Source organism: Pan paniscus, chromosome 14 (assembly GCF_029289425.2).
Source record: "Pan paniscus chromosome 14, NHGRI_mPanPan1-v2.0_pri, whole genome shotgun sequence".
NCBI lineage: Eukaryota > Metazoa > Chordata > Mammalia > Primates > Hominidae > Pan > Pan paniscus.
This window is the reverse complement of record NC_073263.2, coordinates 91,697,002-91,707,639: the sequence shown is the minus strand read 5'-3', so window position 1 is coordinate 91,707,639 and position 10,638 is coordinate 91,697,002. Positions and strand designations below refer to the sequence as shown.

The 10,638-nt window shown below is 35.0% G+C and overlaps 1 pseudogene; it reads right to left on the bottom strand.

Moving 5' to 3' along the window:
- Nucleotides 1-1,630: 1,630 nt before the first annotated feature.
- Nucleotides 1,631-2,693, bottom strand: LOC100972588 (fatty acyl-CoA reductase 1-like; annotated as a pseudogene).
- Between the last annotated feature and the right edge of the window lie 7,945 nt (nucleotides 2,694-10,638).

Below are 10,638 nucleotides of genomic sequence, written 5' to 3'. Positions count from 1 at the left end.
TATACATATTTCTTTTAAAATAATATTTAAGAGTTTTACTACAGAAAGTCTGGCTTCAACATGGAAGCATTTTTCCTTTTCAAGATTATACACCTGCATGAAAGTAGGTGATTTCCTCTACATTTAGTTTTTTCACAATAGCAAAATAGACTCCTTATACATTGCATTTAAATTGACAAGAAATGTAAGATGTAAAGTTCCATGTAACTTTTTGTATTGTGAACTGTTCTCTTTAAACATACTCCAGATACATTGCTGATTATTTAATACAGTACAACATGATCAACTTAATTAGAAGTGTTATGATGAACAAACTGTGAAACCAAATGTATGTTAAAACAGTAGGTAGAGTTCACTATTATGACTAAAAGGGAATTTTAATGTATCCTCAAAATATACATCAATTTTCTTGTTATTACTTGTTTCTATAATGCATTTCTTTCTAAACCTAAAACCACGTGCATAAAAAATAAATATCTTCAAACTCATTCAACAGTTTGCTACTTTATGTGGTATGTAAATAAAGTCTTTTATTTAATTTCATACACATTATCTTATGCATTATTTTATTTTTTCTTGAAGGAATTCATCTTTCAAGGTCAAAATTAGTATGTGTTTACACATGAGAACATTTTCTTAATGTTATTACTACCTGCAAATACATTCTTCCATAATAACACACTTTCAGTTTTCATCAGAAAGATAGCACAAGCCTTTTTAAAGTCCTATGAATAAAATTTATACAGGGAGGAGAACACAAGTATGGTGAATGCTCCCACTTCCAACAAAGTCTTAAGAAATCCTCCTGCTTCAAAACATAAACACAATTTCACAGGATTTGTATTTGATCATAATGTGGGCAAGAAAACTGTATTTCTATTCTTTTTGATAGTAACAGTTTTACTGAATTTGTTTTCACTTTCCATCAAAAAAACACGTAGCATATGTTGTTGATGTGGATTCTCAAACCCATTCAGAACCAGTACAGTCACTAGAGTAACATAGCATTCTGATTTTAAAAGCAGCTGATTGCTTATAGAAAAATGATATGCATCAGACATTTAATCAGAAAAGAAAAATGAGAACATGTCTTTCATGTTTGATATCATTTAACTTACAGGATGATGTGAAAATAGGTTGGTTATAATTTTAACAAAATTAAAACCCACTTCAACTAATGAAAAAATCAGACACTGAAGAATCAAATATATACCAACTTAGCTAGTATTACTGTCCAAATAAATATCTTCCATTGCACTGAACATTAGAATTAGAAATTCACTATATGTTCAGGCATATTTTAATTATGTTCCAGAATTGCAGTTATACTGGTTAGTGTTCCCATTTCCCCACTCTTGCCTTCATCCCACCCCTTTCTTCTAGGGCTCAAAATATTAAGTCATGGTTTTGGTAGCTATTGTAGATTAGAGCTGGCAAAACACAGTGTGTTCACTAGGTTTTATGAGCATAAACATTAAAATGTTACATAAAATGTACCATAATTTACTTCACACTCCAATCTAAGATGGTTTAATGTCATGAAAAAAGGTGAAATGACTTAAGTACATTTTACATTTTGTGCATTTAGACCACCACAGGCATAGATGTTCAAATGCTGAGTTCTTGGTCTTCAGTATCTCATAGTGCTGGATGCTTGAAACTATGACAGAAACTTGTAACACAGACTAACCACAAAGTATCAGATGTTTCTTGCCATTTGTGGTCTTGCAATAAAAATGTGTCAGATGAGGATCACAAGGATAGTATTAAAATCATAAGGTATATTACGCAACTTGTTCAGACGTTTTCTGACTGCAGGGAGGCCAGACGTTTCTTTATTCAATATGTACTTCTCAGTTCCCATGCAGTAGTTCTCTATATATTCTGCCTAATGTAACTGCCGTACATCAATATTGAAAGTCTTTTTATCTTCAAGGTTTAGTTGATTCATTAACATATTGACATTGTCAGTATTCCAAACCCAAGAATTACTTGTGAAATACTCAAGTAACATCACAGCTTTGTGAAGATGAATTATTGTTTTCATCATCCTTGGGCTTCTTCCAGTCATCCTGAGGTAGATATCATCCAGGAATGCTGAGGCCTTATGGCTTACGGCAATCCAGTAATGATATAAAAGGTGATTGGAGGTTAGATTTACATTGGGCCATCTGAAGGCCTGTTCGAGAGGATTCCTCTTGAAAGTAGAAATTACATGGTATTAAACGTCACCCCAGTGGAAATGATTAGTGCTATCTGTTGTACAATTATATGACATGAGGTTTCTTGTTCTATTAACTCCAGAATACCAGGCTGCCACAAGACTCTTGTTGACAACTACATCTACAGGAACAAGATCTTCAAGGGCATTATTGGAGACACGCATTGTTCAAAGAATTCCTTTCCCTGCCACAATAAAGAGACCACTTGGTCCATTAAAGTTATCAATCCATCCTGGAAAGTTCTTTCCAACTGGCACCAACAATAGACGGCCTTACAATCTCCACATTTAGCTTTGCTCCTTCTTGTTGTACAACATATTCTGCCAATGCTTTTGTGTATATGTATGTGTCAGGTCTGTCTCCTATCAACTTTGGCATGATATCATTTACTCGGCCATAATCCATCCACTCTAAAGAATCAATCAGCTTCTCGGGATCCACAGGTGGTAGATAGACAGAGCAATACTCCATCTCAAAAAAAAATTTAAGCATTTACCTGCACTTTTTCACCCTAAAACTCTATCAGGTCAAATTTCATATACTAAGTGTTAGCAGTTTATTCTCTGGGAAACAGTTATCTGGATAACATAACTTTAATCTCTGGAATTTGTTGGACAGTTTAGTAGCAGAAACACAATCTCACTAACTTAGTTTTAGCACAGTCATGTCAGGGCTTTTGCAGAATATATATGGTAAATGCAGTCCCAGTCAGGGTGACAGTCCCTTCTCAAGCCCAAACACTATGTGATAGAAGAGAAAATTTCTGATTTCAGATCCATTGAGTCCATACCATTTCTACTGGGCTAGGCATGGAGGAATCTCCTAGTTAACTCACCGTGTGTATTCATCTAACTCTTTACAACACGGACAACCGTCTGGCTGCTTTTCACAGTTTATTGGGGACTCACAGCAACCGAAATGCATTCTTAAGCTGTTCTGCTCATACCACAGAGCACACCCTCACACTCTCTTTTAGTGAGTCTCCTACCTTGTGGCAGCACAAGTCTCACTAACATCATGGACCAGGCCCATATCAGTACTTGGTTCTATTGCCTTTCTCCAGTGATTCCTTTTCTAGCCTGGCAGAAAAGAAGTGGGAAAAAATGTAGAAAGGACAGACATGGTATTCTTAATAATACATTTTTTTCCTATTCTCTTTCTCGGTCTCTTTTTCTCTCTTACGTTTTTTCTTCCTTCCTTCCTTTTTCCTTTATCCCTCATTACATTCCTTCCTCTCATTCTATCTTTCTTAATTAATATAATTGGTTTCCACAGCCCAGTTATTGTGAATAATGCTACAATCAACATGGGAATACAGAGATCTCTTGTACATACTGATTTCATTCCCTTCAGATATATACCCAGTAGTGGGATAGCTGGCTTGTATGGTAGTTCTATTTTTAATTTTTGGAGGCTCTTCATACTGTTTTCCATAATGGCTGTACTGATTTACATTCACACAAATTGTGTGCCAGAGTTCCCTTTTCTCTACATTCTCACCAATACTTGTTATCTTTCATCTTTTTGATAATAGCTGTTCTAACAGGTGTTAGGTAAAAAACACACACACGTATGTTATTTGTAAGTCTTCTTTGGGAAATTTCAATTCTAATCCTTTGCCCATTAAAAAAAGTAAGTTTATTGGTATTCTTGGTTTTTTTATATTTCCTTTTTCATTAATAACCCCATATCAGATGTATGGTTTGAAAATAGTTTCTCTTTATTTTATAGATTGTCTCTTTAATTTATTTTTTCTTTCACTTTGCAAAAGCTTTATTTGTTTGTTGTAATCCCAGTTGCCCACTCTTGCTTTTGTTGCTTGTGCTTTGGGATTATATCCAAAAAAATCATTGCCCACATAAATGTCATGGCTGTTCCCCTACGTTTTCTTTTAGCAGTTTTTCAATTTCAGGTCTTAAGCTTAAGCCTTAACCCCAGCCCTCCTTTTTGAAGCCATTGATTTTTTTTTTTTTTGATAAATTAGGTTATTTTCCTTATAAAAATGTCCTACACTATGAATATGGCCAATTGCTTTATTGTAGTTTTGTTTAAGTGTCTATGCTAACAGTTTAAATTAGTAGTTAGATCTAGAGTTTGGGGTACATTCAGACTTTATGTGCAAGGAAAAATATTTAGAGGTAGCACTGAGGTACTTCTCGTATTGCATCATAAGTTACATACAATCTAATCGCTCCACATTTCATAATTTAAAATTGATCAGTGGCTTAAATGATGCTAGACTAATTTATGCATTATACAATGCCCTATTGGTTTTCTGCCTCATAATTTTTGTTTTTTACTTTTTTATATTTATATATTTAATAAAATTTGTATATATTTAAGGTGTACAACATGATGTTTTATTATGTACATACACACACACACACACACACACACCATGAAATCATTACTAAACTGAAGCAAATGAACATATCTACCTCCTCACATAATTATTGTTAGTAATTTTTTTGGTGAAAGCATTTGAAGTCTACTCTCTTTGCAAATTTCCAGTATATGTTACAGTATTATTAACTGTATTCATCATGCTATGCATTCAGTCTCTAGGCCTATTTACTCTATATAACCACAGTGTTTTACCCGTTGACCATCTCTCCACTTCTTCTCACATTCCTACCCTTGGCAACCACTTTTCTACTCTCTGCTTCCATGTATTTGACTTTTTTTGGATTCAACATGTAAGTAGATCTAAGCAATATTTTTTATTTCTGTGTTTGGCTTTCCTGCTGCTTCTGAAGCTCTCTCTGTCTGTGCAAATGTCCAGTTCTGCATTTCATTCTGTCATAGGACTGGCTAGGACACACTGGAGGAAAAATATAGGCGAAGTCACATTGAGTCTCATGTTACTTTGAAACTAGTTTTTGTCTTTAATCTCCCTACTACTATTTACTTCTAAGTCCTCCAGCAGTACCTCCATGCATTCTTCCAGGTACTTTTAGTGGCATTACTTGGAAGAGGTAGAGAGAAGTGGTTGTACTTCCTCTCACTCAACTGGAATCCCTATATTTTCTATTGAAAGGCCTAGTTAGAGACTAAGGTTTTGATGGGCATTCATGTTACCCATTTTCCAAATTAGCACTGCCATTTTAAAAGTTTTCTTTCTAAGCCACCTGAAAGTAATTTGTACATATCCTGATACTTCTCCATTAGTATTTTAGCAAATATCTCCTTAAAATAGAGATATCCTCTTACTACCCATACTACAATTATCACAATCAATAATTAATATTGAAACTATCTAATATATAATTCATAGTCAAATTCCACATTCATATCTCTAAAAAACCAACCATACTAATTCCATACTTTAAAAATAATTTCTTAATATACTTTTTTATAAATTCATTTTATAAGCTTATTTATTTAAATCAAGATCCAAACAAAATCCATATGCTGCAATTACACTGACATATTTCTTAAAACTATTTTAATATACTAGTTGTCTCCTGTATATGTTTGTTCTTTCAGTTGTTTTATTGGGAAAAAAATGAATTATTTGCCATTTAAACTTTTCCATGCTATAAGACTTGCTCATTGCATTCCTGAGTTGTCTGCTAACATCTGTCCCCCTGTATTTCCTATCAATAACATTTAAATGTTTAATTAGATTCAGGTTTAATTGTTTGGCATAAACATTTCTTAGGCTGTGTTGTATACTTCCTGATTTCTGTTTTTCTTTTTGAAATGTTAGCAGTTATTGATGACTGTAGCTTTAATTCATTATATTACTGGGGATGGCCCAAATGTGATACTCCAACTCTGTTCTTCTATTTTCAGATAGTAGCTATAATAGTTTTATGAAAATTAACTTTCCTTCACAAACTGTTTGGTTATCACCAAGTTCAGTGTGTATAGAAAAGGCATGAAAAATGTTTACACACATCTCTTTACTTAGAGGTTTTAATATGATGAGTTTATCTACAAAGCTTTCTTCAATGATGATGTTTGAATAACATTAATTACCATGATTTGTTTTTGGTATAATAACATTATGAACTCATAAATATAAATATAACTGGTGTGTTTTAATCCAAAAGGCAAAGTAATCTAATAAAAGAGACATCAGATCCCTTCAAGTCAAGAAGAAAATAGTCTAAAGTTGAGTCAAGCTGAGGGGAACCTTACAGCCATCTTGGTCAGAACCATGTGAAAGTCTTAAGCCCTGTGTAATTAAGGAAACTGTGTCTTGTTGGTCTGTCCCCAGTTGTGGTTGTCTTTCTTCATTCATTTATTCTGCTGATCCTCTCTGTGTACTCTATGAGAATCCTAACAGAGATTAATAGACTTCCTCCTGCCAGTGTCTTGTTTCGGAGAACTTACTGCTTTCTGAAACCCCATTTTCTCCTATCTGTTGCAATTACATGGACTTTATTATAAGCATGAATGTTTTCTAGATTGTGTTACAGCAGGTTGCTTCTTCCAAAATTACACTGTTGCCATTTATTGATTACCGTAGATGTGACCTCTCCCCTCTGTGACTGTGATGCTGTAGCTCTGCTCTGTGCTGATCTACACTGAAGGCTCTGTTTTCTGGTCAACTACCGCTCTATTCCGGAGCTGAACTAAACCTGTTCTGCCCCTTCTGCTGTGGAGGCTTTTATCTTCTTCTTCTACAAAAAGTGAATTCCAGATTAAGGCCTGAAAAGAAAAGAAATCACTGATTCTGTGATAGTTTCTGAGTAACCACTAAATCTTACCCCATGGCTGAGGTAGTGGGTCTTCATATTTAGATACCGCAAATGTTGACTGTCAAGGTGTTGCCGTTTAGGTAAAAAATGTCATTGAGATAGGAGAAAAAATTCTTAGAAAAACAGCAGTGTTACTGTTAAAGTTCTGGCAATTTATTATAACAGAGATTACACATTTTATTTTTTAAATAGGATGAAATATCCATGACCAACCCTTTTTTCTCTTGTTCTTCATCAAAAATTTCCTTTGGCAACTGGATGAAATTATATGGTAATATAGCTTAAATTTTATTACCACATTTTGCTCTAATTTTTTGCATGATATAGTCTTTGCTCCTGTTTCTTCCCTAGCCATTTCTTCCTAATTTTAAAGCCTTTCTCAATCACATCTCCTAATTCAAATCTCCCCATACAACCTCATTACTCATTGTGTTTTCCTTCACAAAATACTGGGAAACATTTAATGCATAATCAACCAATTTGGAACCATTCCTATACATTGAGAATGGACAATCTATAGCCCATGTGTGAGATCTGGCTTCATCTGCATTATTGTAAATACATTTTATTGACACACAACCACACCTAAAATGATGTATTGTCTGTGGATGCTCTCATACTGCAACAGCAGTATCAAGTAGTTGTAACAGAGACCACATGGCCAAAGAATCAAAAATCTTCACTCTCTGACCTTTAAAAATGTTAACACTTGATACAGATAACTATTCCCATTTTTTCCCCTATAGACGCAAATCCACAGGAAGGTGTGTGGGTGGTACTTACTTCAATCTACACTTCTCTGAATCTCTGCAAGTCTCTACAGTTTAAATTGCCATGAATTTTATTTATTATACCTAAAACCTAAGGAAACTATTGTAGCTTTTAAAATAGATTTTCAGCATTAGACTTTGTACTTTAATGGTTTTATCTTGATTTTATAATTTCGTATAGAATTTAAAAAACATTTTATGTTGGGAAATTTTCGTTGAGCTTAGAAAGTTAAATTTACTCAACCGTGCTATCTTAATCAGTCTTTTCTCTTTGAATATTATAGACCCATTTACACATCTCCTAGGGCATTTTTAATATTTTTATCCACAACAGCCTAATTTAATTTAAATTATGGTCAGAAAATATGTATCAAACTCCATAAAAACAATTATTATCATAATTTATAGCATGTTTCTCAACTTAGTAGAAAATTATTTTTTATAATAGAAAAGCCCCCTTAAACTTTCTTTAAATCAGAAGTCTTATTTCAAGTAAGTAGCTTTGGAAAACAGAGTTCTACACAATTGGCAAAACCAGGGGCGGGATTTTCCAGGCTTCCGTTTTCTTGAGGCTGCTTCAAATTTGTTTTCAATAAAATTTTGCTGAATCTGGGGACTTGGGAGATCACTGAATGAATTAAATTCATTGAGCATAACTTATTTTTCTTCTTTAATATGGTACTTTTAATCCTGAGTCTTGAATACACTTTATGTTTCCTAAACTGTTCAGTTTTCTCACATAATTTTACCTAATTGGAATACAATTTCCATTTATTTCACAAAACTCAAGCTCTCTACTATTCATTAATATTTAACTTTGTTCTTACCACTACAAGTCCAGCCAGGGTTCTGAGTCTCAGGTCCTAAGAACACCACTATATTATCAGGAAGCATCTAAGTCCCTTGTATTAACCAACAAAAGGTGTCCTGTGACCCTCTTCAAAGTTGACGAAAGCTGTTAGAAAAACATGTGATCTCCTGAAAATCATGTATTGCTTTGCTGCTAAAACGCCTGTATAACTACTGAGTGTCTGGGTCAAATTCAACCTTTTACATTTTCGTTGTATTGTTAGAAGTGTCCCTGGCCTAGTAATCTGTGTAATTAATGAACAAATCAACTGTGCTGCTTGTACTATGACCTCTTGTCTATACCCCTCACAATCATAGCCTTAGTTCTATATTTTCTATTTCACTTCCCAAATCTTTTCAGGTACTTTGTTCTATTCTTATATTATCAGATGCCTGTGTTAGTCTAAACTATCTCTTGTTAATATGGCTAATGTTTATAGCCTCTGCCATTTATTACAAGAAATAGTACTTTGAGTACATACCTCATTTCTGGTACTGTTCTTGGTCCTAGGGGTACAGCAGTGTAAAAAGACAAACGTTTCTGGCCAGGCATGGTGGCTTATGCATATAGTCCCAGAACTTGGGAGTCCAAGGTGGGACAAATGCTTGAGGTCAGGAGTTTGAGACCAGCTTGGGCAAAATATCGAGACCCTTTCTCTACATTGTTTTGTTTGTTTGTTTGTTTGTTTTTTGAGACAGAATATTTCTCAGTCGCCAGGCTGGAGTGCAGTGGTGCGATCTCGGCTCACTGCAACCTCCACCTCCCAGGTTCAAGTGATTCGCCTCCGTCAGCCTCCTGAGTAGCTGTGACTACAGGCGCACCACCACGCCCAGGTAATTTTTGTATTTTTAGTAGAGATGGGGTTTCTTCATGTTGGCCAGGCTGGTCTCAATCTCTTGACCTCGTGATCTGCCCTCCTTAGCCTCTCAAAGTGCTGGGATTACAGGCATGAGCCATCACACCTGGTGACTCACACCTGTAATCACAGCTACTCAGGAGGCTGAGAAAGGAGGATCACTTGAGCTCTGCAAGCCAAGGCTGCAATAAGCTATAATCATGCCACTGTACTCCAGTCTGGGTAACAGAGTTAGATCCTGTCACACACACACACACACACACACACACACACACACACACACACACACACACAAAGACAAACATTTCTGCCATCATGGACATTATGTGGTGTTTGTAGTGATAAAAATATATCTAAATGTGTGTTATTTGCCTTTAGCAGGACACTGTACAATGCAAAGTTCTTCTGGCTATTAGTTGATTATCAGTGAACATTCTTAACAGCCAGATTACATTTACCACCATGTGTACTTGTGTTTGTGTGTGTTTGTGTGTATATGTGTGTGTGTGTGTGTAATTCTCAACTAAGTTTCCCAATCACCTGCTCTGTATGATATCCCAGATTTTAAAACCCTGTTTATTTATCATTAATATCTGCATAAAGATTGCCTTTCTATTAAGTATTTCCAATCTAATACATAATCTCAGATGTGACAATATAAAATATTATTGATCATTAAAAAGACTTTATATACAGTGCACTGATACCTCCTTAGCTGTTCTAACAAGGCTGCTCTTTGTTAGTCTGTCAGTTTTATGTAATATATCACATGGTCTTACCAAATCTATGTCCATGTTTCTAACACTTGATTAATGCAATTTGGATAATATGGTTGACAAAGATTCAGCCTCTGCCATTCTCTTAATTATCTGACTGCTGATTCTGTATCTCCAAAGCTACAGTTTTATTATTGTTGTTTTGTTTTACTTTGCTTTTTTACCTATTTACCTCTGATATGGTTTGCCTGTGTCCCTACCCAAATCTCGTCTTGAATTGTACCTCCAATAATTCCCACATCTTGTGGGAGGGACCCAGTAGGAGACAATTGAATAATGGAAGCGATTTCCCCCCATACTGTTCTCATGGTCGTGAATAAGTCTCATGAGATTTGATGTTTTACAAGGGGTTTCCCCTTTTGCTAGGCTCTCTCTCTTGCCCACTACCATGTAACAAGTCCCTTCGCTCTCTTTTCATCTTCTGCCATGATTGTGAGGCTTCCCTCGCCATATGGAAC